At 39.3% G+C, this 27,889-nt stretch overlaps 1 long non-coding RNA gene across 5 annotated transcripts in view; it reads left to right on the top strand.

The window, feature by feature from the left end:
• LOC146754151 (uncharacterized) overlaps positions 1 to 26,418 on the top strand; it is a 72,428-nt gene extending 46,010 nt beyond the window's left edge. For 4 of the 5 annotated variants that reach the window (XR_014939738.1, XR_014939735.1, XR_014939739.1 and 1 more), the window contains one exon: positions 24,594 to 26,418. This is a non-coding gene — a long non-coding RNA (uncharacterized LOC146754151). Of the gene's footprint in view, positions 1 to 5,935; positions 6,059 to 24,593 lie in introns of those variants that run through there. The other variant, XR_014939736.1, reaches the window with a different exon arrangement.
• Positions 26,419 to 27,889: the final 1,471 nt, after the last annotated feature.

Consider the following 27,889-nt stretch of genomic DNA (forward strand, 5'->3'; position numbering starts at 1 on the left):
ATTTTAGCTATTTTTTTTTCTTTTGATTATCAAGACTGTAACTCAAGCTTCTCTTCCAAAAGAACACATATTCTAATCTTAAGAATCAAATGTAGATGGAAACAGTTATGTACAGAAAGTTATGAACTTGTGTTGTTATTGTGTTTCTTGGTCATTCTAGACAAAGGATGTTATTTTTTAAAGAAAGCCAGGTATTAGACGTACAGAATGGCTTAATATGCTCTGTGAAGTAGGGGTTCTGAGAACGGTGAGAGCTGGAAGGTTGCAGTTCTTCAATCCAAAAATCTATTTTGGTTCACTCAACCACTGAAGCCATCCGTGGATGCCAAATCCTGTGTCCGAGCTGTCACTATGGGTATTAATTGCACAGCCAGTGACTAAGGTCAGTTGATAGTATAATGAACAAAACTTACTGGCTGTATATATGACTGTGAAAAACTAGCTATTTGTGGTATATAAACCTTGAAAACAAGATTTCATATCCATTCTCAAAAATGTGTGGGAGTCTGAAGACCTTGAAAAAGAGGTAACTGGGTAATTCAGAAGTAGCCTCAGCTCTTCACTGTTCTATGTACTCGCAGGTTGTTTGTTCTCATCACCATATATGATTTTCCCAGTTATTCCTCTCTACTGTTTTCACTTGTTTCAGCAATTGTTATACTACTCTGAACTACTGTGCTTTTCTTTTTCTCCTCCTGCCTTGAGAAGTCATGAATTGTTGTGGCAGCTCTGCTTCCACTGTTTTGGTATCTTTTCGGGTTCCACTAGCTGACAGCTGCTTGGCCTGCACCATGCCAGATGGCAAAGTCAGCATTTGCTTTGGACAAAATTGTAAGTGGTTTTCTGTTAGGGACAGTTGCTCTTTCTGAGGTGCTTTTTTTCTACTTCAGCATGCTAAAACAGTTCATACAATCTGGTTCAAACTTTAGTTATTTGAAAGACAATTTTATATCTCCAGGTTTTCTGGCAGATATAAGTTACTTCAGAACTGCAAGTCACTGACAGCCAAATATTTACATTCTGTGAGAGACTGAATTGACATTTTTATCCAAGTAAATTGCTTTTTAAAAGTTTTTGCTCTACTGATGCAGACATTTAAGAGCGTATGTATCTTTAACCTTTTAAGTAATCTTATTGAACCCAAAGCTCCTTGGTGTTCATCTTAATTAGTTAATACATGTTAAATGACACGTTGTCCAGCACACATCAGCTAATACCTGAGGTTCTTTAAAAGTCACTGGCTCTGCAAACGTCAAAGGGCAACAACATTTCTATAAATTCCTTGGCTTTCATTCTTATCTTATGTAGTATCGTGATTTCCAAGTATCATTTGAGACTTCATGCAATTTTATTTTTATCATTAATCTGAAAGAAAATAACTTCTGAATTCCATTGTAAACCATAATAAAGATCTTACAAAATATGGTAAAACTCATCTCTAATGCAGGTAATGCAGGTAGAGAAGTTCAGATACCAATGATCTCAATATTGCAAGTGCTAATGCTGACACTCTTGAAAGTATTATAAATTTGGCGTTCACCAGAACCATTGCTGTTACTTTATTTTACAGCCTTATGGGTTGCATAGTTAATGAACAGACTGTTTCGGAAAGTGTGATTTCTTCTGAGAGATATGCATCAATCTTTCATTAAGTAATTGTAAATAAGTATTATCAGGTCTTTCCTAGGAAATTGTTTCAGTACTCGGAATGAAAAGTTCTGAAAGAAGCTAATATATAATGGCTTCTGAGGCATACTTCACTGTTGTTTATAACGATGTAGTAGTTTTAGGCTATCAGTGTTCCTTAAATCATAAATGATATCAGAAATATTCTGATGTAAAGTTTTCCTTATGATGCACATACTTGTGCATGTTTGCATTCACAATGAATTCACTCTGCATCTTGCGCACAGCTCATTGGGTAATCAGATTATGAGTTCTACCACATTAGAGTACTATCTAGTCTGGAGGTATTCCCTTAATCCCATTCCTTCAGGATGTGCAAAATATGGCAAAAGCAGTAATGAACATTAGGTTTAAGGAATAGCTGCTTTCCCTTCACCCCACCTCAGAAGCTTTAAAATTGAAGATATTTTACTTGAGAAAGGACAGGTGAAGAGAAAACAAAAACAAATGCTGATGCTATTAAATGCACACTTTTCTCTGCTGCCCTTTAATTCCCTAACTGAGCTTTACCAAGCAGCCATTTGGTCAGCTGGGAAGGTTCCATAGATGCAGTACATAACGTAACACAGAAGGAAGGGATACCATTCAGAGGGACCTCAACAGGCTGGAAAGCTGGGCTCGGGTGAACCTAATGAGGTTCAACACAGCAAAGTGCAAGGTTTTGCACTTGGGCCGGAAGAACCCCAGGCACCTGTACAGGCTGGGAGGAGTGGTCCTTGAGAGCAGCTAGACTGAGAAGAACCTGGGGGTCCTGATGAACGAGAGACTTAACATGAGCCAGCAGTGCGCTCTGGCAACTCGGAAAGCAAATGGGATCCTGGGCTCCCTCAGGAGAGGGGTGGTCAGAAGGGATAGGGAGGTGATTGTCCCTCTCTACTCTGCTCTTGTGAGGCCCCATCTGTTGTACTGTGTCCAGGTGTGGAGCCCTCAGTACAAAAAAGACATGGAGATTTTGGAAAGGGTCCAGAGGAGGGCCACGAAGATGATCAGGGGGCTGGAGCACCTCCCCTATGAGGACAGGCTGAGGGAGTTGGGCTTGTTCAACTTGGAGAAGAGAAGGTTGCGGGGTGACCTCATTGCAGCCTTTCAATACCTGAAGGGAACTTACTCCCAGGAGGGGAGTAAACTCTTTGAAAGGGCTGACAATAGCAGGACATGGGGAAATGGATCCAAGTTAAAGGAGGGAAGATTTAGGTTGGATGTCAGGGGGAAGTTCTTCACTAGGAGAGTGGTTAGGCCCTGGAACAGGCTGCCCAGGGAGGCTGTGGATGCCCCGTCCTTGGAGGAGTTCAAGACCAGGTTGGACGGGGCCCTGGGCAACCTGATCTAGTAAAGGTGTATGTTTGGTGGCCCTGCCAGGCAGGGGGGTTGGAACTACATGATCCTTGAGGTCCCTTCCAACCCGGGTCATTCTGTGATTCTGTGATTTTGTAACACAGTAATGTAACACTTGATTAGAATTCGCAGCTTTGATGTTGCGTGAAACACCACTTACATGTATTTTAAGTACAATATCCATACCTATTCATATGTAAGTGTTTCAGCCTTCCTTTTTACTGGGTGTTCATTATGGTTGCATCATTTTTTTAGCAAATTAAATATGTCAGGAATTTCTACATGGAGGAGAACTGATATGATATACTCAGTATCCATATTCCAAATTGTCTTGCTCTCCAAAATGCCAGGGTTGCATGCAGATCATCTGCTGGAACTGACTGCTTGTGCAGCTCCAGATTGTAACACACTAATTTGGAGACCACAAGTTGATGTGGACCAAATCTGTGCCAGAGATCATTCCAGCATTTTATTAGTATAGCCAATCAGGTTCCAGTGCCCTGGGATCTTCCCAGGTAGTTTGATTCACAAGGACGGATACTGCCATTTTAAATAATATGCAGCATTTCTAAACTGTAAAATTCAATTTGACCTCATTAGTATCTGAGTAATGTGTAATGTGTTTTAAATCACACTAGCAGGCAATTTCTGAATGCTGTTGCCAGCATTCAGAATTTCAGATTCTCAGAGAGAGAAAAACATTAATCAAAAATTTAACTGAGTGGTATAGATATGAGTCTCTTAGATTTTATTGGTTTGGTTTTTTGTTGTTTTTTTTTTTTGTTGTTGTTGTTGTTGTTATTTTGGTTTGGTTTCGTTTTGGTTTTGGTTTTTTTTTGTTTTGGTTTGGTTTTAGATTTTTTTCCCCCTATTCAAACTGTTCCTAGCTTGTAGTTTTAAAACATTTATTTAGAGAAATTATTCTTAAACTTTATACATCACACACACACCCATATAAATGTGTCTTCATGCTTCTTTTGTACCAAAAACAATCTGTATTTTCCCATTTCCTTGGTTAAACCTGCTCTTTCAACCACTGTGGTAGACAACTTGAGTTGTGTCTAATCCTTATTCTTCTGCATCTTTTGCATTTAGACAACTTTTCTGTAGCACCCATGCCACTATAGTTTAATTTGAAATTATTTTTTGTTCATCCAGGGGTATAACCTCTGTCTCATAACTTTCATTACTGTGAGATTCAGGGCATTAAAACGTTCTTTTACAAGCTGCTGGAAACTTTTAGTAAGTTGGATTTTGAACAAAATGAGGTCACACTGAGGCTTTTCTCTCTTGCATTTTTATATATGTTCATGCATTCCAAACTTTTCTTCTCGTCTTTCACTATTGTTGCTGTGCAAAATTCTTGCTCTCTAGGAATATCTCTCTAACTCCAGATTCTTTTTTCCAAATGTATATGATAGATACATGGATTGTTTCTGGTGTCCGAGCAAAGAGCAAGTCTGTTCTTCTTTGTTCCTCACAAAGAAGCTAGACCCTTTTAGAAATGCAGTGGCATATAAACGTGCTGAAAATTCGGAGTAGTTTTTAAAGGGGACAGGAATTTAGACTGTTATCATGGTAAGGGCCTGATAGACATGAATAGCCTAAAAAAATTAAGAAAATAAGGCTTCTAATGAGAAATTAACAGTCATCTACCATTATTAGTGACAGCAAAGAACTCTGAATACTCAGATTTATTTAGAGGAAAAGAGTACAGCAAAATAAATGAACCAGATTCCCAGTTGACGGACTGTAGCTCTGAAAACCTATAAGCAGTATTTCATGAGAGGTCTTCCTTCCCTTGTCTGGGAAGACAACACAAGGAAAATGATTAAATGTTGCATAGTACAGCTACAATTTCAGTCCCGTTGTTATGGAGTGGCTGTGCAGTACTCAGGTTTTTGTTATCTTTATTTATTATGGTATATTCAGATTACAAGTATACATTCCTCTGGTGCAAAGGATATGTGATGTAGAAACCAACAACCCAAATAAATTGTAAATTCTTATTTGATTTAAAATATAAGAATTAAGCACAAAGATAGCAGAAGCTGAGGCAAGTGGCAAAAGATGTATAGAACAGTATAAAACTGGATACAAACTCAGACAAATCCAGAATACTTGGAGCAACCAAAGTAAAATAAACCACTGATTAATCAGACAAAAGTTTATATGTAAAAAGTTAGCATGTAAAATGAGTCGGGGACAATTCTGTTGCTTCAAGAACGTGTGGCACAACACATCCTATACCCATGTTTAATTCTCTTTCCAACTAAAAAAATTGTGTCCTTGTCCCATACTGTCTGAAGGGAGCTGTAAGTAGTACATGCTGCTTGTTAATGCTCCTGCATACCCTCTGGAAGAGTACCATTTTGAAGCTAAAACTGAACAAGGAGCATGATGTTACGGGATATGGACAAATGCATACAAATGCCTGAGTTTGTGCTACAACCTAATTTTGTTTACTAGAGTAAATATTACAAATGAGTCCTTTTTGTATTTTACTGAAGAGTAATTTTATTTTCCTTAGGGAGGTTCTTATATTCTTTTCCTCAGCAGACTGTTTTACAGTGCATTTATCTTTCTGGGTATAGTCTCTGTTTAAAGCTTTGAATAGAACTGAATTTTCTTTGACTCTTAACAGCACAGGTTCTTGTCTTTCTTATAAATCAAGATTATAAGCTCTCCCAACCATAAGACATGGAATGACATGTAGCTTATGAGACAGTCTGAATAATATAAAATATCTCTCTGATACAATAATTCTAAGAGAAATGCCAAGAGAATTATAGTTCATTAGAAAGTTGAAAGGCCAAAGATTTTAATTAGCTTCGACTGAGGTAGTCAGTTTCAATGGGCTGCTGAATTTAGTCAGTACCAAAAGGGAGCTAATGAAATCTGTTTTATTTTGAAGGAGAAAAGTAGAACCTTATGATCAAAAGACCCAAAGGATCATCAGGTTCCAACCCCCCTGCCACCAACATCCAGAATGCTGCATCTACAACATTTCTGAGCAACCTTTTTCCAGTGTCTCACCATCCTTATTGTAAAAACCTTTTTCCTTATACCCAGTCTAAATGTCCTCTTTCAGTTTGAAACCGTTTCCTCTTGTCATGTCACAACATATCCTGCTAAAAACTCTGCCCGCTTCTTTCTTATAGTTCTCCTTTACCTACTATCAGGTCTTGCCAGAACCTTCTCTTCTTCACACTAAATGATACTTTCCTTAGTTTTCCTTCGTAGATAAGGAAAAGTTCCTTCTGATTTTTCCCCTACTAATTCCGAGTACTTCCCTTCTAAGTCCGAGTGCATCACCTCGCTTTTGTTTTGATCCAGCTGAGTGATAATCTCACAAGGTAAACTGAACCAAGCAATGACAAATTCTCCATTTGTGGAAGGTCTGATCAAATTTGCAGTTTTTTTTCAGGTGAACAGTTGTTGGTTGGGCAGTATCTAGATTACATTTACAATAGATCTTGCAAAATAAATAAGCGGGCATAACCAATGAGGCATCAAAAGGAAGAAAACAGGCAGATACAGGTTGTGATAAAAAGCATTAGGATAAGCACTTTCAATATGAACATGCACATGGATTCCTGGGGCCGGGGCTACACTTCTTTCCCTGCCAAGTCATTAATAAAAATTCTGTCTATACATTTCGATTTGCTAGTTACCAAGCATCTGTCATTGTTATTTTTAGAGGGTATTGGTTAAATTTTTATCTTAAAGATAACAAAAACCTGAGTACTGCAGAGCCACTCCATAACAACAGGACTGAAATTGTAGCTGTGCTGTGCAACACTTTGGAAAATTAGCTGCTAATATTTCTCTGTCTTTATACTGAAAGCTGAAAAGGTCATATTTTTTTCTAACTTAGATCAACTATGCATATCAGATTCACAACAGTAACTGATGTATATTGTGTGTAAAGGAAAATAATAAGAAAAATAATCTGTAGTAGTTGAATATATATTATGTTTTTGAATAAAAATATAATTTTAATCAGATATTTGAGAAAGAATATTTAAGAGGCTGGACAATTTTCTCCTTTTTTCTTATTTTTTCCAATTTCCTCCTTAGATCATTGTCACTGCTCTGTTTCCTTTTCCCAGCTCCCATCTCCCTACCCCTTCCCCTTTTCCCTTCCCATTTTTTGGGGGCAGGGGGTTCATGGGCCTACTGCCACCTTGTCACAGGCATGGATTGATCTAGATAACTCTGAGACAGAATCATAGAATCACCTAGTGGTGAACAATGCTGCTCACAGCAGGGGGTTGGAACTAGATGATCTTTAAGGTGCCTTCCAATCCCCGAGCTATTCTATGATTATATGAACAGGCTGCCCAAAGAAGTGAAGGAGTCGCCATTCCTGGAGGTACGTAAGAAACATGTGGCTGTGGTGCTTAGCAACATGGTTTAGTGATGGACTTAGTTGAGTGATTGGAATTGATAATAACAGAATCATAGATTCATGAAATGGTTTGGACTGGAATGGACCATCAGGGTCATCTAGTTCCAACCCCCTGCTGCTATAGGCAGGGACATGTCTAGATGGTCTAGGTTGCTCAGCCCCATCCAGCCTCATCTTGAACACCCCCAGGGAGGGGGTGTTGGCCTCCTCTGGCATGTAACTAGCAATAGGACTAGAGGGAATGGTCTCAAGTTGTGCCAGGGGAGATTCTGGCTGGGTGTTAGGAAATACTTCTCTGAAAGAGTGGTCAGGAACCGGAATGGGCTGTCCACGGAGGTGGTGGAGTCACCATTCCAGGTGTTCTTGAAACATTTAGATGTGGTACTGAGGGATGTTTCCACTAGGGAAATGGTGGTGGTAGGTGAATGGTTGGACTGGTCAGTCTTGGAGATTTTCTCCAAACTTGGTGATTCTATAAATATATATGGTCAATAAGACAGATCAACAAAGACAGAAAAGACAGCATTCATGCAAATGCAAGCAAGACCTTTGTCCTTATAGGTAACTTCAGTTTAGCAGACGTGAACTGGGAGTACCATATAACTGAAACAAGCAGATCCGGGAGGTTTCTGAAACACGTTGATGGGTACTTCCTGGTGCAGATACTAAGGGAGCTGACTAGGAAATGTGCCCTTCTAGATCTGTGCTGGTAAACAGAGATGGTCTCATGCATGAAGTGGCAATTGGTGTCCATCTTGGCCATAGTGAACACGAAGTATTTACATTTAAAATATTTGGTGATAGAAGGAAAACTGCCAGTAAAACTTCAGCCCCAGTTATGGAGGGGAACATGCATGATGTTGTACAAAGAACTGGTTGGCAAGGTTTCCTAGATAACTGTTTTTGGAAGAATTGGGATCCATCTGTGCTGGTCAGTTTTAAAGTACTACCAGTACTTTAAAAGTACTACTAGTAAAAAACAGACCTTTTCAAGAAAAGTTGTAGAAAAAAACCGTCTTCAGTATTGCTTGCTTAGAAATGTAATCTAAAAACAAGCTAGAGAAATACGTAAGTGACTTTTGTATGCTTGATTTTTCCTTAGAACTGAAAAGAGGTTTAAAGGGACCTCACAGTACCGTTTGTTTTGAGTAACTGCATCAAAACAACAACTTTACCAATTCCACAGATCGGATTTTAACAAAAATTAATAAAGATATATATATATATATATTAAGAAATAAAATGAGCACTTCTTCAAAAGGTTGGTACCTTTTACATTTCTCATGCAAGGTGATTTGACCTATACCTTGGATCTCCCATTGCATCAGTAGGATGGGATAAGATAGCAGGACAGGACAGGAGAGGAAAGGATAGTTGGAATGGTCCTACATTTCTCTTGGTATTTCTTGTAGCTTGGTATATACTGTTAGCTGCCTTCCCACAGTCTTTGGTATTCTGCTGAAGAGGGATTTGGCTATAACATGTGCTGATTCCTACAGCACTTTAGGGTGAATTGGACGGCTATCAGCTGTTGCTCTTTCCTATGGATATGAACAACACTGGAAGCTGGAATAACATGAGCAGAATCAAAATGATTACAAGCTTCTGGGAGCACGAGTGGAAAACACTGGTGCTCGTTATCTTTTTCTCAGTTTTGCCAACTGAGGAAAGAGGGCAGCCAGATATAGATGTATAATATAAATCAACTCCTGGCTATGTGGCTGGTGCCAGTATGAGGGTTTTGGTTTTTACAACAGTAAAAACAGACTTGTATAACCTGTTATAACCTCAGCAAAATTGCTGATGATACAAATCTGGGAGGAGATAATGACAAGCAGAAGGCTGTGCTACCATTCAACAAGACCTGGAGAGATTAAAGAGTTCGGTGGAGAGGAGCTTTATGAGCTTCATCAAGGGCAAGTGCAGAGTCCTGCACCTGTGAGAGAATAACCTCATGCATCAATACAGGTTAGAGTCTGCTGGAAAAGAGCTCTGCAGAAAAGAAGCTGGGTGGACAGCAGGTTGGCCATGAGGCAGCAGTGTGCCATTGTGGCCAGGAAGACCAATAGTACCCTGGGTTTCACTAAAATGACTTACAGCCAACAGGTCGAGGGAGGTGATCCTCCTCCTCTGCTCTGCCTTGGTGAGGCCACATCTGCAGTACTGTGTCCAGGTCCGGACTTCTAAATTCAGGAAAGATAGGGAACTTCTGGACAGAATCCAGAGGAGAGCTAAAAAGGTGATAAGTGACCTGAGGAAGTGATGTGAGACTCAGGGCTGTTCAGCCTGGAGAAGTGGAAGAGCAAATCTTATAAATGCTTACAAATTTCTACAAGGTGAGTGTTAAGCAGTTGGAACCAGGAAGCAACAAATAAGCTTTTCACAACAAATATATCTCATATGTAAAAAAGCTTTTCATGGACCATAAGAATGAAAGAACTTGAAAAGCAACGTAGACAGGCATTAAATAGTGAAACTTGAGCTACCGTATTATATTCAAACATGAGTGTGTGTCATTATGTAATTATAAATAAATGTAATTATAAATAATTTTCTCCTGCGATTTTGAAATGCATATTTTGACATATATCTGTTGAACACTTCTGTTTGACAGACCTATTGAAATAGAGGTCATGGCATTAGACTGTCATATTTACCATCCTGAAATGAGAAGCTATAAAAAGAGAGTTTTAAACCAAGAAAAAAGAAACATCCTCAAGGAAAGAATTGTTATTATTTTTAAACTAAAAAAGAAAAAAACAGTTATAGAAAACTGTGACTTCTATATAAAAACAAGGCATTGTTTCAGACTATTACCATAGAAACTCTGTTATGTTTCTGTGAATGTTCTATCAGGTGATGAACATGTAAATCTCTCCACGTCATTTGAACTGGTCTTACATGTTGATACTGTCTCTGAGCAACTGGGAATTATTTCTCTAGCTCCTCATACACAGTGGAATGCAGTCTGTAGGACTGTTTTCTACACGAGGCCACTAGCTCCTGAAGCCATCCATCAGCCTGTGCTTACTTTCTTCACAGGAAGTTCTGTCAGCACATAGCTGTGCAAACTTAAGTGTGTTTAGTAATGCTTGCTCTGCAGAGTTTCAATTTTCTTCTGTTATGAACATTGAATATCAATAGCTCGGGCAGTATTGGTAGACAGACAGACTGCAGGTCTCTATTTTCAGCAGTATTTTTGCTTCCTGACCATCTAGTGGTGGTTTAATATAGTACATTTTCTTCAGTGGTCTTAATTATGAATCACCAGTATTATTAAATGCAGAAGTTAGTAATTTGGGGGTGAGATAAGACTGAGCTGTTATGTGACAGAGTTTCAACCAGGAAGATCTTGAGAAGATGAAGGAAAGAAGTCTTCATAAAGGTGGAATACCCCCATGCATCACTATGGGCTGAGAACCAGCTGGCGGGGCAGCAGTCTGTTGAAAAGGACCTAAGACTTATGAGGGATGCTTGGTTGAATGTGAGCCAATACTGCACACTGACTGTGAAACAGGCAACTATACTTTGTGCAATTGTAGGAGGGTGTACCTGCATCTGCACTTCTGTGTTCTCCAGTACAAGAGAGATACCAAGAACCTGCAGCAGAGGGTTCCTTGAACTGAGGTGTACAATGTACAGGAATAGGCTGAGGGAGTAGGATTTGTCTAGTCTGGAGAAAATAAGGCTAATGGGGTATCTAGATATATTCTTCAACTACCCAAAAGCCATATTTTTCTAAAAAGCGTACAGTTGGAGAAGGCACTGGTCAGAAGTTGCAACAAGGGAAATTTGGTGTGGGCATAAGGGAAAAATTATTCAAAATGAAAACAGCAAAATGGTGGGGCTGTTGAAATCTCAGGCTCTGCAATTCTAGAAGGAGTCTATTTCCATTGACTAATTAAAAAGATACGGATTTCTACTCCATAATTCTCCTCTTCTGGTCAGAAGGCTGATTTTAGATTTTACAACTTAGAGAAGCAGTAACTTGGATGCTTAACTTTGGCGTAGCATGTTTGGTGTTAGGAGAGCATAGCAGTAATTTGACCAGAAGGAATGGCTTTTACTGCATTTACACTTTGTTTTCTGCTCAGCACGTTTCCTGTAATTTTGTGACAGTAGTTCCATACTCTTTGCTAGGAATACTTCTGTGAGAAGCAGCACAAATGAAGAAAATTAGCATTATTTTTTGTATTAGCTTTTGAGAGTTGTTCATAAGCAACCTTGCAAGGCTTTGTATTTTAAGTGATTTTGCACAGAATTTTTAAGTATTTACGGAGGGTTGTTTGTTTCTTTCTTTTTTTTTCAAATATGTAGTTCTATTGAAAAAGCCATTCAATTTTAATTGTTATGCACAAAAAGGGAAGCATGTGCATTCAATAAAAATTCTTTCTTTAGATTAAAGAACACAGCAAAATATAGAAAACAGCTGATGTCCCTGCAGATAGGCAGTCTTTCTGGGATTCTGAAGCTTAAGTACCAAGAAAACAAACGTAAATCATACCCAAGTTTTTCTTGTCAGAGTGCTTCTGTACCTTAAATTGTTTATTATATGCCATGAGTTTTATTTGTTTATTTTGCTTTTCATGGAAATTTTTCTTTATGTTGTTTCACAAAAATGGCTTGAGCGAGTTATATGAAATTACTCTTCTTCCTGTCTCCAGAATCTCTCTCATCAGGTCGTATTGTAAAATTCAGTTTATTAATTCCTTCTTCTCAGTCTGTGGTTTGTAACAAACAGTCACAGCCATTTTCATTGCTAGTTTTCTGCTGTCACTGCCTGCCTTTGTCTCTTTGCAGGATTTAGCTCTTCACAGTAAGGGAAAAGTTGAAAAAAAAAAAAAAGAAGAGTTACCCTGCTAATAAAATATTTTTTTCAGTTTTGAACTACTCCATTAGAACAAGAATTAAGAATTAAGCATTCTAACTATTTGTTTCTTGATAACAATATATCACATACAAAATTTGATTGAATCTTGGAAAGAAAAAATAGTAATTAACAAGGAGAGAGACAATTATCATTATCAGTGACAAGCTTTTTCTCACAATTATGCCCATCACTCATACTACACTAAAGAAAAACAAAGGGAAAATTTAAATCCAAAGCACAATAAAGAAAAGGACAGGGGCTGGATTAAATGACCTCTAGAGGTCCTTTTCAGCCTTAGACATTCTGTGATTCCATAAGTAATGTTTAATTATTAATGACTATATCAACATAAAACTGATCAGGTAGAGTGCTTTTGGTAAACTGATATTCTTTATGTAATTACTTCTAACTAAAAAGCATGAGTCTGATCAAAAGGTGAATCCATTCCCCCAGACAATCTCCAATAACAAATTAGTTTCATTGAAAACAACTCAGTGGAAAATGCCTTGATAGGAAGACAGTTTCCAAATGTCCTCCTTGAGGGGCTAGCTGTTTGTTTTTTTTTCACTGGCTTCTCTAAGATCAGGTAGTTAACACTTACAGGCACTGCTTGCTTCAGACTCATTACCTGAAGATGTTTGAAAATGTCCATGAATGAGAGGAAAAGTGTGTTATGCTTTCTGTTGTGGTCATTTCTTGATTTGAATTCTGCTAAGTACTGTTAGAAGAACAAGTGGTACTGGGTGAGATGAAAGGTCCACCTGTTTCACTATTTCTTCTCCAAACATGGCCAATAATTGGTACTTGTGAAGGAAAATAAGCGCAAGCAAACATATATCCCTGTTCTAAAAAGTAGCACATTATTCACTCAAGCTAAGACAATAAATAGCAGCCCACATATAAAGATAAAATATACTCAATAGGCAATAAAGTAGTCATCAACATATTTTTCCGTACATTAGTTATTCAGAGAGTGAGACAGCAGTATCACTCTGAATGATCATATAACACGATTTTGAATAGTGAAATATATTTTGTATTTTAAAATGGTTTTAATGCATTTATTGGCAAAAATGCTTAAGAGAGAATGTTCTATAATATTACAATATAATTCACAATATGTTATATAACCTGACTTTCAAAACTCCAAATATAAAAAGGGAAAAGATTTTTCAAGGCTCTTGCACAGCACAACTGCCAGGCCCAGGAATTGGAGCAGAAGCCTGAGGTCATGCTAGAAACACTCATACATTCCAGCACACTTCAGAAAAGATCTTAAGGAACTATACTTCCATGGTCAAGGCTGAATTTTGATCTGATGGATGAGTTGCAAGAAGAAATCACCAAGCTGAGAAGTGTCCCGCAATCAAAGAGAGATTGATGCATGGTATCATGACACAGGCAGACCAACAGCCCTATCTTAATTCCTCACAAGCAGAAGAAACTATGTAACCTTCCAACCCTGAGGAAACTGATGGCATAACATACAAGATGAGAAAGATTGGACTCTCATTTCTACTCAGAGCCAGAGGAGGATTGGGATGGAAATAGAAGTGGGTGCTGCTGCTCTTTTGAGCAGGATCACTGGAGGCAGCAACTACGAAATCATAAAACATTAGAAAAGAATTTACAGCCCTTTGGAAGAAGTTGAAGGGATCAGAGTTTCCCTCTAGGTTGAGAAATGGATAGATGGGGAAAAGCTGTGTTAGTAACAACCATAGTCAGGTTGAGATTAGTTAGATTGAGGTCAGTTATAATTAGGAACCAGATCAATACAGGACATCTAGTCGTCAGAATCTTCTGCAGGCTGCCTTATCAAGAGGAGTCTGTTGATGAGGAGTCACACTCACAGACTCTCATCCTGATGGGGGATTTCATCTTCCCATAGGTTTGTTGGGAAAGCAACATGGTGGACTGTGAGCAATCCAGGAGACTCCTGGAGTCACTTGAGGATAACTCTCTGGTTCAGATACTGGACAGACCAACCAGAGGTGAAGCATTACTGGACCGTGTGCTCACCAGTGCAGAGGAGATGATTAAAGAGCGTAAGTCTGGAGGCAGTCTGAGCCAAAGCAACCATACCCTGGTTGAATTTGTGATCTCAAGGAATGTGGGCCTGGCAAAGTGTGGAGTCAGAACTCTGAACTTCAGGAAAGCAAACATCAGGGTATTTAAGGAATAATTGGATGGGATCCCGTGGGAAACTGTCCTTCAGCATATAGCAATAGAACAGAGCTGGCAGCTCTTTAAAGACACCTTTCTGAATGCAAAAGAGTTCTCCATGCCCAGTATAAAAAATCAAGTAGAAAGGTCAAGAGACTGGCCTAGCTGAGCAAGTACCTGCTGGTCAGACTGAGGAAGAATATGGAACTGTACAGGCATCAGGAGGCAGGACATGTAGCCTGGGAAGAACACGTGGGATGTTATCTGGACTTTCAAAAAGTTGATCTGGAAAGCCAAGATGCAGATGGAACTGAAAGTGGCAAAGGGTATGAAAAACTAATAAAAGAGGTTCCTTAGGTATATTAGTCAGAAGAGACAGGCAAAGGAGAGTGTACCCCCCTTTGATAAATGAAATGGGAGAACTAGCTTCAACAGACATGGAGAAGGCTGAGGTACTCAATAAACTCTTTGCCACTGGCAGTAAAGCTTCCCATGCCTCTAACACCCCTGAAACTCTAGGTGGGGTTTGGGAAGCATATCCATCGTATTCTAAGAGCAGAGCAAGTCAGAGATCTCCTCATGAGGCTGGATAAGTCTATGGGGCTGGCCAACATGCATCACAGGGTTCTGGTGAAACTGGATGATGTGGCTGCTAAGCCACTCTCCATCTTTCTGAGAAGTCATGGCTGTCAGGAGAAGTTCTTGTGACAGGAAAAAGGGAAACAACACTCAACAAGGCCATGTGCAAAGGGTTGCATTTGAGTCAAAGCAATCCCAGAGATGAATACAGACTGGGGGAAGAACTAATTGAGAGCAGCCCTGTGGAGTGCGACTTGGGGATTTTGGTGGACCAGAAGCTGGACTTTTGCATGTTGGAAGGCCGCCAGTATCCTGGACTGCATCAAAAGAGGGGTGTCCAGCAGGATGAGGGAGGTGACTGTCCTCTTCTGCTCTTCCTTCATGAGGCCCCACCTGGAGTACTACATCTAGGCCAGGGGCCCCCAGTGCAAGAATAATGTGGAATACATCCAGAGGAAAGCCACAAAGATGATAAGAGGAATAGAGCACCTCTCTTATGAAAAAAGAATGAGGGAACTGTGCTTTTTCAGCCTGGAGGGAAGGCTCTGGAGAGATCTTCCAGTACTTGTAGGGAGTAAGATCAACTTTCTATTGGTTTTAAACTAAAATAGTAGAAATATGTGTTTTGGAATAAATCTTTTACTCAGAGGCTGGTGAGGCCTCAGAGAAGCTTTGGATCCCTGCTGTCCAAGGGATGAGGCCCTGGGAGTGTGAACAAGTGGTTGGCAATCCTGATGATCCTTAAGGTCCCTTCCAACCTAAGTCATTCTATGATTCTATAACTGTATGAATTTAAACATACTCAGGAGGCACTGCTCTTCACAGGGCTTAAACTGATGGTCATCAACAGAATGGGACTGCTAAGTGTATTAGGCCAAGTTCATAATCAAACAGATTTTAGAGGAATGTCATTATCATTATTTAGATCTGCCTCCAAGTATTACGTATGCCATGAATTCATTTCTTCATCCACTTCAATAATTTAGCATAGATTTAGGGAGCAAATGATTCAAGACAGTTCTAGTACTTATGCATTTTAAAACAGAAGTTAAAAATTAATGGAAAAATAAATAAATAGATAAAAAGGTAATACATTAAATTCATTCTTTCCACTAGTGTTGTTAAGAGAATCACATAAGTTAGAAATTGAGTGTTCTTTGTGTTTATTGTCTTCTAAAAAGCTGTCTGCCCTATAATACTGGATGAGACCATTTCTTAGAACACTTCAGGAGAATGAATGAATTTAGCAGAAATCATAAATAAGTAGGAGACACATCTTTGAAAGCCTGTTTTTACTAATGCCTCTTTTCCTATTCATCTTTTCAGACAACATGAGATTCCAGTAGATACACTGTGTTAACTGAATGTACAGTTTTGTGGCAGTGCTTTATGGTTTAGAAATTTAGATAGACTTTTTGTATCAGTAATAATGATGAGTTGGATGACATCTAGAAAGACTATCAAGTCCAACTGCCTGACCACTTCAGGACTAATCAAAGGTTAAAGTATATTATTGAGGGCATTATCCAAATGCCTCCTGAACTCTGACAGGCATTTGACCACCCTCACAATAAAGATGTCTTCCCTGATTTCCCGTCTGAACCTCCCCTGGAACAGGCTGAGCTAAGTGCCATTCCATCCTGTTATTCATTCCCAGGAGCAGAGTGCAGCTCCTCTCTGTGGATCCCTCTTCAGGAAGTTATGGAGGGCAATGAGGCTTCTCAGCCTCCTTTTCTCCTGACTAGACACCCCTTGTATCCTAAGCTTCTATTCACAAGATGTGCCTACCAGAACTTTTACCGGCTTTGTTGCTCTCATGAAACTCCTGCAAGGACCTTAACACCCTTTTTGTATATATATATGCCATTGCTAATTGCCCAAAGCACTAGTCTATCTAGACCCTTCTGAATGATCTCAGCCTACAGAGAATCAGCCACACCTCACAGTTCAGTGACTTTTGGAAACTTACTGAGAATGCATTCCACGTCCAGGTCATTGATAAACAAATTGAACAGGACTGGTAATAGAACTGAGCTCCAGGGAACACAGCTACTGACTGGCCATCAGCCAGATGTAGCCCCATTTACTACAATGCTTTGAGCTCTGCTATTGAGACAAGTCACCACCCAGATCAGTGTGAACCTGTTTATCTCACAGGTAGAGAATTTGTGCAGAAGGATGCTGTGAATAACAGTATCAAAGGCCATTCTGAAATCCAGAAATATGTTGTCTTCTGTCTTCCCTTTATCCACCAAACAGGTGACCTTATTGAATGAGATCAAATTTCTAAGGTAGGACTTTTCCCTGGATGACCCTAAGTTGACTAAGCCTGATAATAGCTTTGTTCTTTCATTGGCTTTCTGTATCCCTCAGGATATTTCCATAAGTTCTGAGGGACTGAGGTTAGACTAACAGGTCTGCAGTTTCCTGGATCTTTTCTCATGCCCTTTTTGTAGACTGGCATAAAATTGGCTAGCTTCCTCCCCAGTCTCCCATGGCCTTTAGTATATCATTGAGAGGGATCTAATTCTTTCAGCACTCTGGATTGAATATGATCAAGTCCCATGGACTTCTGAATGTTGAGTGAGCTGATCCAACTGTTCCCTTATGATTTCACTAACCACAAATGGAAAATCACTGATCCCCCAGTCATGGTCCTCCAGCTGGGAGGTCCAAGCAGGCCAAGATGAAGCAGGCCATCTCATTAACATTAGAAGCTGAGGGTGAAAAAAAAAAAAAAAAAGGCATTAAATACATCGATTCATCCACTTCCCTTTCTTGAAGTCCAGGATAGCAACTCTGCTGAACTTATTTCTCCTTACACCACAGCTTCTCTGGACAGCCTATGACTGTGCCTCACTACCCTCTGAGTAAAGAATTTCCTGATAGCATCTAACCTGAATCTCCTTTTTTCAGTTTGACACCATTTCGCCTTGAATTGTCACAATCAAACTGCATAAAAAGTTCATTTCTCTCTTCTGTTTCTAAGTTTGTAAGAAATGAGAGTTTTTGATACAAATAAAAAAAAAATAAGAAAGAAAGAAAGAAAGAAAGAAGGAAAGAAAGAAAGAAAGAAAGAAAGAAAGAAAGAAAGAAAGAAAGAAAGAAAGAAAGAAAGAAAGAAAGAAAGAAAGAAAGAAAGAAAGAAAGAAAGAAAGAAAGAAAAAATGATGAAATAAAATACAGATAAAGGATGAGATCTGTTCTTTCCAGATCTGTGTTCCATAACTGTTCTAATAATAACCATAATTAAACTATGTGAAGACTGCAAGAGAATGAGATGAGAATGAGATACTTAGAGAAAGCATCCAGGAGAGGTATGGGTTTTTTATAAGTCCATAGCCAAAAGAAATAGAAAATTTCAAGAATTTCTTTAGGAAGCAATTAAGTGATCAAGCATGGCTTTATGAAATAGCAAACTGCCACATGGTACATCAATCCCATTCAAGAATAAAAGGGCATTTTATCTGAATCAACATTCAGGAGAATATTTTGTATGTATACTGAACATCACAAGAGTGATTTGTATGTAACAGCTGTCAGTGATTATAGGAATATTTTTATATAAATAAGACAGATATATAAATGAGTAACAATTTCAAAAGAAAAATAAACATATGGAAGCAACTCCAGTAAAATCAGAAGAACTAGAATTTATTCAGGCTTTATATGAGTTTTTGCTTTTTTCATCATAGTTAGAGTCTTCTCACTGCACCTAACCTAGTAGCAGCCCAGTTTTCTCCAATATACCAACCATGGTCATTTCAAAACTATGGGCAGCTACGCTCCACCATACTGCTTTTTTACTCCCCCTCCTTAAAAGGATACATCAAGAAAATATGATAAAAGAAAGGCTCATGAGTTCAGATTAACTCAATTAACTTCACAAGCAAAACACACTCAGCATTAATGCAATTTATTGGCTGTTACTAACTGAGCAGAGCGGTGAGACCTAAAAGCAAGCAAAAAACACCTTTCCCTTGTCTACCCTCTTCCACCTGCTACCCCCAAGCAGCGCAGAGAAATGGGGAATGGGGACTGTGGTCACCAGCTGCTGCTCCCCCATGATCACTCTGCCCCTGCTTAACATGGGTCCCTTCTGAACTGGTCTTCCTGGGCTTCCCACAGGCTGCAGCTCTTCAAACACTGCCCCAGCACAGCTCTACACCACAGGGGCCATCCTTCAGGTGTGCTCCAGCACTGCTCCCCCAGCCCCTCAGTCCCACCAAGGGCTCCTCCCCATGGATTGCAGCTCTGGTCTGGGTCTGCTCCTGCACTGGATTTCCATGGGCTGCAGCCTCCTTCAGGCCTCATCCACTACTGCACTGCTGCTCCATTGGTTGCATGTGGAGATCTGCTGTATGTTGTGCACCATGGGCCTCTTCTGGGCACTGGGGGACTTCTGCTCTGTACCTGGAACACCTCTTGCCCTTCTTCTGCTCTGACCTTGGTTGCTGCAGGGTTTCTTTTCTCTCATTTTCTCACTCCTCTCTCCCAGCTGCTATTGCACAGCAGTCTTTTCCTTCCTTTAGTCTGCTCTCCCAGGGCAACCACAATGTCACTTATCACTCAGTCTGCCAGCCCTTAGTCCCCCTTGGAGCAGCTGGAGCCAGTTCTGATCTGACATGGGGCAGTGCTGGGCTCTGCTCTGCCACCCCTGTAGCACCCCCCTGCTCTCCTTCCCACAAGAACCTCACGAGATAAACCTAATACACCAACACAGATAAGGAGTCACACTGGCTGAAGGCATGCGCACATGCAGCAGACTGAATATTTTGTTAGCTGGTAGTTAAAGGACAACTTTCATAGAAGATTAGAAGTTACCTCACTTCTGGCAAAAGTCCTACTTGTCTCAGTCACATGTCAGGTTTACCCCTGCAATGTGTATTGCTCAGACCAGGAAGTCCTACCTGGTCCATGTGAGCTGCTGCTTTGTCACAGTTAGGCACACCCGCTGGGCTCCCCATAGCTGAACCCCTGCTGGGCCTCCAGTGTGCCTATGACACAAAGGTCATACTGAGTGAGGGCCCGTTCTTTAATCATCCACTACACAGTGATGTAAAGATCACCAGCATGCCTGAGGGTAAAGAAGGCAGTTTTTATAGCTGGTGAAATATTCACATATCCCAAGCTCTGCTATCTTTTCTCGTGAAACACATTATTAATAGAATCACAGCATAACAGCATGTCTTGGGTTGGAAGGGATCTTAAGTTCCCACCAGCTCAGGCTGACCAGGGCCACATCCAACCCAGCCTTAAGTGCCTCCAGGGATGGAGCACCACTGTTCTCTGGGCAGCAGTGCCAGCACCTCACCACTTTCTGCATAAAGAACGTCCCTCTGACATGTATTGCAATTCTCCCCTTTTTAAAGTAATTCCTCTTTGTCCTATCACTATCAAACCATGTTAAAAGTCACTCCCCTCCCTGCTTATAATCTCCCCTCAAGTACTGGAAGGTTGCAGTGAAGTCTCTCCAGTCAGAGCCCTGTAAAATCACTGTACATCATATCAGTAACTACTAGTGCTGGGACTCCTGCTGTGTAGCTGCACAGATAACAGGAGTGCAAAAATGAGGTGCCCTAACTGCAGTCTGGTCTGGGCACTGGTGAGAGGAGCACAAGACCTGCGGTCACCAAAGCGATTGTGTCTTTGAGAACAGCAAAGGATGCTGAGAAAGATGCACACATGTAAAGGCTGGAAATGTGTTATGAGCAATCTTGAAAATAAAGCAGTTCCAAGTGCTTTTTGTCTGAGACCAAAAATTTAGAAGCAGGGAAGAGCTTATTTTTGGTAAATGAGAAGGCACATCTTCAGATCTCAGCCATTCTCATGGGCCTTTCTGAGGTAGCATGAGCTACATCTCTTCCAGAACGATCAGTACTGTGGGCTAAAGACATTCTGCTCCTAGGTGCTGCTATTCTGGTGTGTACATTACCAGTAAAGGGGCAGGACTGTTGAGGTCATGTGAGAATGAGTGAGGGGTCATATCGCTTGCCACATCTTCTTTTGTTCGAAAATGGCCATACCAAATACATTTTGTCTCTCTAAAAAGACACATGAGGGTTTTGGCAGATGCTTCTTCAAAGGAAGTTGTGGTAAGGAGAGAAGGCAGCAGCAAACAAGTGTTGCTCTCTGAATTCTTACTTCTTTTATTCTTTTCTCTACATTTAAGAAGCTGAGGCTTGTCCTGTTTGCTCTCTCCTGAGTTCTGGGAGGAAGTGAGCAGGGAGAAAAGAAGGATAGGGACAAACAGCTGTAACCTCTATGCAGGCAGTTTCTCATTGAGGAAAGCTTGAGAGCATTTTTAATAAAGGCTATGGGTGAAGAAAAACAACCAAGAACACAGATTGCTCATCTCCTTTCATGTACTCTTTCAGTCTGCCTGCCTGCAAAGTTCCTTTTAGTGTTTTTCTTTCTAAAACCTTGTTGCTTCTTTTTATTGGCTCCTCCAAGTTTCATCCCCTTTTCCACCTTCATCCCAGTGTTACTGTTGTAACACTGTTTTACTCTTTTTGAGAGGAAGTGAAATTATGATCATTTGAGAAGTCTGAATTTGAGTTTGAGGAGGCTGATACAAGCTGTGATGCTAAGGCTGGTGAGATTACAGTGGTGCAAATGTGATTGTAGTGAAAATGAAGTTAGGCCTGTGCTCTGTTCTAAGCCCTCCTTTCCGCAGATGATCTGTTGATGTTAATGTAAGGATAGCTGTTTGGAATTTATCAGCTGATTTTAAGTTTCCAAGTCTATCTTTTATGAATAAATTCATCTCTGGGAATGAAGCTATTAGGTTTCCAGCCCAGTCAAGTAATAATCTTTCTTCATTGACTGTGCAGAATGCTTAAAATCCTGGCATAAACCAGATTTCTAAAGTGGATCCACCATTATGTGATGAGGAATGAGTCAAGCCCATAATGCCTTCCGCAGACTTGCCAAACTCTATTCTCAAAGAGCCATGCTTCTTTTTACCCTGTTGGAAGTCAGCTCCTTTTTTCATGTGCTGGTGGCTTTTACCTTCCTGCCTTGTTTTATATTTGTGCTCTGTTTCTATTTGCTCCAGCATCTTTCTTCAGCTTAAGCAGCTACTGGACTGGTCTAACGCGTACTTCTGAATTGATAGGCATACACCATCTTCATAAGGGCATGTAAGTGCCTGTACCCTTTTCCACGTGAACGTTTATTTTGCCAGATTCAGCCAGCCAAGTAATGTTAGTCACCGTGTAATAGGTAGACTTTAGATCCTTTACCTCATCTTGGTAACTTTCCTTTTCACCTATCCTAGTTTGAAATAATCTTGTACATGGCTGACCTGCATGTTGTGCCTTTGAGATTTTACTGCTACCTTAAATATTCCCCTTAATCCAGCGCTGCACGGATCACAGTTGTCTGTTCTTGGCAGTATTCCACAGGAGCCTAAGTATGCTTGTATAGGCTTGCCTGACTGGCTTGAGTGTAGCTAGTGGTATAACAGGCACACCGGCGCTTATTAAAAGCTGAAGAAAATTACTTCAAAATGCTGAAGAAATATTTAAGAACTGTCTCACACTGTACTGCCTGCTGCAGTTGCCAAGGTTGCATTGCATCAGCTACCTATAAAATAGACTGTGAAGGTATAAATGTCTAAAGTTATCCTTGTTACAGATCTCAGGGATAGTTATTAGCTGATGTCCCTCATCTTGTCTTTCACTAAGCCATTGGTGATTCAGTTTGTGTTCTGTCTTATTCCCTTCACTCAGATTCTAGGCATATATAGCCTGTTTTTGTTAGGAGAAAATATATACATGCAGACCCTTAATATTATTACAGTCCTCTTAGAGAAAGTAAGACAGTGATGATGTGAACCAGTACTTCCTTGATTCACCTTCATTTTGAAAATATCTGCCCTCTGCAGGATCTTTTCTCTCTCACCTTCTTCCTGATCTGATCTCCCTCTATTTAGCAGCAGCAAGTAGATACAGACATAAAGAAAACAAAACAAAACAAAACAAAAAACTATAGCGTGATGCATTTCTTCTGCGTTGTGAAATACCTATTAAGTTCCACTGTCTATTCCTTTTCTCATTTCTGAGGATACAACCTCCTCCTAAACACACATTCCCTATTTACCTTTTTTGCTCAGAAAAGTCAGTGGAAGAGTTTGACTGCAGCTAGCTGAACACACTGATATTTTAGGGCATAGTTTTATGATACCATCGACTGAAACTTTATTGCCAGCTATGCATTCCATTCCCATATTGCTAGCATTTGTTTGACCTCAGAGGGAGTGTGTTCAGAAATTTATAATGGGAGGTAAAAAAAAGGAATTACAGTCTACCATTTTAGCTCTCTAAACTCTCCTAACCTGGCTTCCTGTGGATAACACAGCAGACAAAGGGGCAAAGCAAGTGGGGGCAGAGTGGTACTTCCTCTCTGCAGCTGTTAGTTTAGTCCCTCTGCACTGAAAAAAAGCTGAAGTTCTATAATCTCTGTGTAAATAGATTGCAAGGTAAATGTTCCTTACTCAAAAAAGCCTGCCTGTCTCACCAAGAAACTGTTTATAAGATTATTGATTGTTTGAAATATTCTGCACAATGTCCATTTAGTCATAAAATATAACCAGTTCTGACCTCGACCATAGAGACTTGACTATAATGACAACTAAATACCCACATCACAAAGTCTTGCTTCATTATGAAAAAGAATGTTCTTGCTCAATCTTCTTGCTTTTCACTACAAATGCATGCATTTTATTTTCTATTCATTGACTTGAATACAGATAATATAAAAATATGGATCAATGAAAGCATTAATAAAAGTATGTAAAAATGCCTTCAGGTAAGGAGCGGTTCATGTAAATAATTTAATATGTTAGTAAAATCTGAAACACCATTACATGATCTGAAATTACATTCAAAGCAGAAGAAAAAGCTAACAAAAGTACCAAAAATATATATTTTTTTTCTATTTAGTCAGCTTTTTTGCTGTGTAATCAATACCTTTCATTCTGTTGTAATTTTTTATTAATTCATTTATTTATTTTTTTGCTATTCTAGACTATAAAACATGGACTTCTGTTGCACAGTGGGAATTACAGACATGATTTATGTTAAAGAGTTATTAGTTATAAAAAAAATTCAGGCAATAAGCATTTCAAAGGAGCCACAACAACCTGTAGCATACGCAGCCAATGCTTTAAAATATTCTTTTTCTGCTGATGCATTCCTCTGCTCCAGAGTACACCTCTCACCTTTAAAGCTGTCACACTCCAAACATAGCTTGCACTGAAGAGAATCACTGTTTTGCCTCAAGCAAGGAACATAAGTGTTGCAAAACTGACTCCTCCTCTAATGGGGAGAGCATGTACAAGTACACAGAGTTGTATTTCTGCTGGAGCTGCCAGGCTGAATATTTTGCAGTCAGAGCTGTAAACCTTGCAGGCTATTTCTTTGTTTAGCTTTCTACTTTGGATTCTTTTTCTCCCCTCTTTCTTTCTGGATTTTTTTTTTCTTTTTTTTTCTTTTTAATATATATGTGAAACTCTTTCAAATGCTGGATTTCCTCCTCCTTTTTCAGGAAGTATTCATGAACTGACATGGGTCAACATACTTCTCATTACCAGGCAAAAGTAAGTACTGCAGTTAAACCTGTTCCTACCGTGTGTTTACCTGGCTATGTGTTCTTGTAAAAAGGACAGAGTAGACTTTAGTTCTATTTGCAGAATTTAAAAACTTAAAGAGACCAAGTTAAAATTAATGTTATGTGAAATCTTTTATACTTCACATTCTGTAAAAACACCATTTTCATTTGACAGTCAGTGCTTTCTCTTTTAAAATATGAAAAGAAGCCAGAAACGGAGATGTCTGTCCTGTGCACTTTATTTTTTATTTTTTTATTTTTTTCTTTTAATGATATTCAGGATTGTGTTTATTTTTGGAAAACATTTTTAATGCAGTTAGCAGTACTGATCTCATGTTCCTACCCCTTTATATTATGCATGTTCACTAAATACACCTTATTTCTGCCATTCATTAATGAGCATATGGCTAGTTGAGGAAATAAGCCTCCTGGAGCTCTCATAACTGCCGTTATACCTTCCCCTATCTACTGCTCCCTAGCTATTATTTTATTCTTCCTTTATTACCCACTTCGGTGTTCATGTATATGCTCATTAGTTACAGGTCCTGTTCTGTGTTATTTAGATTCTTTTGATATCAGCATAGACTGTAAGTTGAAGGTTGAAGAGAAATGTATCAGAGAAAAGGGAAAGAAAATAAAAGCTGCTAAATGAGCTAGTGATAAGTAAAGAAAATGGTGGGGGTTGATTCTAAGCATCTTTTTAGCCATTTTCCCCTGCATCCTATTGAAACACTGCATCGTCATCATCAGTGATATTTTTACTATTCCAGTAGTCACCTGAGAATTCATTAATGGCCTGAGAAGGGGAGGGGAAATGTAGAATACACAGTTTCCTTTGCTATTAGTTCCCTCTAGAGAGCGCAGCAGCCTGCAAGACAGCGTATGGATTATGTTTCTATATTAGAAGCATAAGCTTTCCCTTCTGCAGAAACGTTATGCTGCAACTATCTGCCTTTTTTTTTTTTTTGAGAGATAGTTTGCTATTATTTTCAGCTGAACTACTCTGTTCCCCAAGGCAGGTGGGTAGATTGCCTATGCAGCAGGCAGGTTTAAGCATAACACTTGGCTGTGCAATGAATGTAGCCATTTACTATATACACTTTTAGTAGCACCAAGTATCTGCAGAAAGTCTGTGACACGAGTGTGTATCAGTCTTCTGTGAAGATGTACAGCCTAGTGAAAGAGTCTGTCACTAAGATGAATGTCTGCTCTCATTTGGCATGGACCTTGCAGATCTTTAAGGAAAACAGAATGTGGACAAATGCAGATACTATGAATGCAATGAGAAGCAAAACTGATAGGTAATCTTGGTGTTTTTTGTGTTATTAAAGTTGGACTAAGTTTTCTTGTGAAGGCCAGTACACTTTGACAGGACAGTGTTATCCAATAGACTCATCTAAGAAGATTAGCTTGGGTGTCTGTGTTTTCATCTTTAAGTCTAAGGGAGGTTTTTTATGTTTTTCAACTGTTTCCATTGAAATGTCTTTATTTATTTATTCATTCATTTATTTATTCATTCTTGTTGCCCAGCTAAAGATCCCTTCTAAATGTGTTTGGTTTTCATGGCTCCAACTGCATTAGCACCTGTTGCAAATGCGGCTCTCTTACCTGTAATGGTGCCCCAGAAATGGTGCTGGCTTTTAAAATCTCTGGCTTTCATTTAGAGCCTTTGGAAGTTTCACTTATACACATTTCTTACTGTAGTGAAGCAAATGGATTTCAACCACTTCAGCTATATCAAGATCTCAGTCTAAACTTTTAGTCTCCCAGGCATGTTTTCTTTGTCAGAATTCGACTCAGGTTAATTAGAGACTCACAAAAATACTTTGTTACTACTACCTCTTGAGTTTGCCTTGCTGAAGGTAACATTCTGGCACCTTTAGACTCTTAGATTTACAAACCTTAGTACTGTTTTGTTTATGTTTGTGTACCTTCATGTACGTACGTATGTTTCTATATACTTATCCTTCAGGCAGGACTTTGATTTTTGGACCAAACTCTTCCTATTCAATTCCTTTCCTACAATGATCTACTCCATCTTGAAAATCCTGATCTCCCATGGCCTCAACTTCAGTGCCATTTTTGGTTCTCATTCATGCCTTTTGTACAATTGCCCTTCAGAGAGACTGCATGAATTCAGAAGGTAAAATCAAAGGGCAACTCATCTAGTACCACTTGGTTGGACTAATTAATTGGGCTACTTTAATGCTCTAAGTACTTCATTTACAAAGACTTTCTCGTTGTCCCATTCCTGACTACGCTTTCTAGGGGGATGCCTTAATTCCCTGGTAAGGTCCCCATTCCTACTTTGCACTGTACTATCTCATTTTCTCTCATCCTGACTGCTTTCAAAGAACCAGCTCATGTTATTACAGTAACTTTTATTGACTGTTCAGCAGTAGCTTGCTGTCCTTCTCCACACCACTTTCTAATTGCGGAACAATTTAATAAACCATTATGAAATCAAAGACTCCAGTTTTTCCATGAGGAAGGTATCTCACTTTCTTGACCTTCCTCCTTCCTATATCTTTTTATTGCCCCACCCCATTGAAGAGGTAAAGACCTAACCTCTGATAGAATAGTATCTCACAGTTCTGGTAGATACAGGTTCAATTTAACTTGACCTTTAATCCCTGTAAAAATTTACTTGCTAAGGAGCTTTCATATCTAGCAGACTTTTTTTTTTTTTTTTTTTACACAATCACTTTTTATCTGTACAGTTTGCCTTTATGTAACTTCTATCAGAGCTACAGCTTCTTCTCTTGGTTTTGCAGACAGCATAACTGGACTTTTATGTAACTGAATTTTCAGTTCATTGGCAGTTCTGAAAACTATCTTTAAGGACCAAGTAATTGAAATTAACAGGTTTTCTTAATTGTGTTTTGGCAAATTGAAAAGACAAACTTCATGCTGAACTAAGCATTCAGCTAAAGCTGCCAAATCTGAAAGAAAACCATTTCATTTTCCAGATTTCCTTCAGAAATAAGCAAATTATGCATGTGTCGTATGTATGCAGAACATAAATTTTCTTTATAAAAACCGTAATTAAATATTTGCATGTTTCAGAAGACTGGTTCTGTTTTCCTTCTCTTTTGTAACAGTTTCATAAAGCTTGCATGCATGTTTCAGCTGACTGCAGTCTGTGTGGCTGGATAAAAACCTCAGCCAAAAACTTTGCTCAATGTAAATTAGATTTCTCCTCTTCCTTTTCTAAAACCATCCATCCTTTTTGG

This window comes from Coturnix japonica, chromosome Z (genome assembly GCF_054131305.1).
Source record: "Coturnix japonica strain WE chromosome Z, WE-NBRP24, whole genome shotgun sequence".
NCBI lineage: Eukaryota > Metazoa > Chordata > Aves > Galliformes > Phasianidae > Coturnix > Coturnix japonica.